Consider the following 2,831-nt stretch of genomic DNA (forward strand, 5'->3'; position numbering starts at 1 on the left):
GGGTGGGAATCAGGTGGAGGGGAGCTATGGGAGGATAAAAGAGGGATATCTGTAATAATCTCAACAATAAAGATTAATTTAAAAAATAAAATAAAAATAAATTAAGCCACAAGAAAAAAAATTGAGGTAAACTGGGTTGAAAAGTCAATAAATATGAAGGAGTAAGTTGTAAGCTTAGGAAGAATAAAATAAATTGGAAAGGTAAAATATGATAACTTTGACAACAAAAATAATATATACTAGGATAAAAATATATATTAAATACTTTGTTACATTGAGTAAATGTGATAAGAATATTAAATAAAAAAGAATATTAAATAATATCTATGTAAATTGATATAAAACACTTAAAGACAAATGATAAAATAAAAAATAAGCTTTTTATTTATTTACTTACTTACTTATTTACTTATTTTAGGGATAGAGGAAAGGAGAGGGATAGAGAGATAGAAACATCAATGAGAGAGAACACTGCCTCCTGCATGCCCACCACTGGGAATTGGTGGGCTTGATCCTGAAGGGGAATCGAACCAGAGAACTCTTGTTTCATGGGTTGATGCTCAACCACTGAACAACACTGGCCAGGCAAAGAAACTTTTTTAATGATAAATGGAACTAATCATATAATATGTGAATTAAAATAACAATGAAACAATATTGACTATTGCATAGCAAACAAAAATGATAGAGCCACATTTTTGAAACATTACAGTAAAATTAATACATTAGTAGACACTGAAATATGATCAAAATATACTTTTTGAAAACAAATACAATATTTACAGACAACAAAAATACTCATAATATTTAAATTAGCAATTTTTAAATTTTCTAATAGAACAATAGATGTTAAATATTAAAACTTTAATTCTAATATTACATGTCCTATGTAATATTGGTATTTATTGATGTTAACTTTGTGATCTAATATGATACATGACCATTTTTTATAAATATTTTATGTGACTTTTTAAAAATGTGAGTTCTCTGTTTTGGGGCATAGAATTTCATATCTACTGACAGATCAATTTTATTAATGTTACTCCTTTTCTCCACAAATTACTTTTTTATCATTTGTTCTCTCAATTTCTGAGGGAGATATATTAAATTCTTCTACTTGGTTTTTTAGTTAATTTTCCTTCTAATTTAAACAGTTTTCCTCTTATATCTCCCATCACTTTGTTGTTAGGTACATAAAAGTTTGGGGGGTTTTTTTGTTTTTTTTATCTCTTATCACTCCATTTAGTATTTTGCCATGAATTCTCTTTCAAATAATGCTGGATATAGGGATGCATATATCTTTTTTGATTTGTATTTTGGAATTCTTAGGATATCTTTCTATACTATTTTCCACAGTGGCTGCATTCCCACCAACAGTACATGAAGGTCCCTTTTACTCCACCTCCTTACCATCATCACTTGTTTGTTGATTTATTGATTATAACTAATCTGGCAGGTGTTTTAATTTGCATCTGTCTGATGTCTGATGATTAGTGACATTGAACATTTTTTTAATATGTCTATTCTGTCTGTATGTCCTCTTTGAAAAAAATAATCTATTCAGGTCCTTTGCTTAATTGCATTGTTTGTCTCCCTGGTGTTGAGTTGTATAAGTTTTTTATATATTTTGGAAATTAACCCCTTATCAAATTTATCATTGGCAAATATGTTCTCCCATACAGTGGGCTCTCTTTTTATTTTGTTGATGGTTTCTTTTGTTGTGCAGAAGCTTTTTAGTTTGATGTAGTCTCATTTGTTTTTTGTTTGTTTGTTTGTTTTCCTTACTCTAGGATGATAAATCAGCAAAAATATTGCTCTATGAGATGTCTGAGATCTTACTGCCTATGTTTTATTCTGTGTTTTTTATGGTTTGGGGACTTACATTTATATATTTTATCTAATTTGAGTTTATTGTTGTGTATGGTGTAAGTTGGTGGTCTAGTTTCATTTTATTTTACATGTACCTATCCAATTTTAATTAATTTTTATAGGGCCCTTACATTTCATTTTTTTTTTTTGTTATCTGTTGGCATTTTATTAAACTGCTAGGGTTTTTTTATATTTAATAGGTGAGTTAAAGCTATTTATGTGTATCAAGATATATTTGGATACACATTGCCATTTTACTACTTTCTATTCAAAATGCTTTTTCTTTTCTTTTCATATTCTTGTGCCTTCTTGTATTTGTCATGAATAACATATTCTATTTCTTTCCTTTCTTAAATTTTGGATATTTTATAGTTAATCTCTGTTCTCCTATTGGTTGTCCTTAACATTTTTAACATTACTGGAGTTCATGAGTACCTGAATTTTTATTCATAACTAGACAAAAGTTTAACATTCATGAAATTATCCTTGCTCTATTTTCTTTCTCTACTTTTAATGCTGATATTATCTAGGCTCCATATTAAAAATAGTATTACATTTTTATAATCAATACATTGTATTTCATTGAATTTAATAACTTTATTATTAGTTACTTGATTCCACTTATTGCTCTTGTATTCATTTTGATATTTAATACTTTAATGAATATTTACTAGCATTTATCTTCTCCTCTAGTAATGCTTTCAGAATAAGTTTCTAACATATAAATATTATGATAATTTTAATCTCTAAAATTTTCTTTATTTTGACCTCACACTTGAAAGGTATGGTGGGTATACACTTTAAGTTAGTTTTATTCATCACTTTGACAATATATTTCATTACATCATGAGACAAACCTGATGAAGCCACTGGACACAGTCATGCCATCCCCATAATCTAATTTAGAAGAAGGACAAAATTCCCCATAATCCAACTCAGGAAAAGGAAAATCTCCTAGGAAG

This window comes from Myotis yumanensis, unplaced genomic scaffold (genome assembly GCF_028538775.1).
Source record: "Myotis yumanensis isolate MYYU_CA2020_CCGP unplaced genomic scaffold, mMyoYum1.0.hap1 SCAF_1, whole genome shotgun sequence".
NCBI lineage: Eukaryota > Metazoa > Chordata > Mammalia > Chiroptera > Vespertilionidae > Myotis > Myotis yumanensis.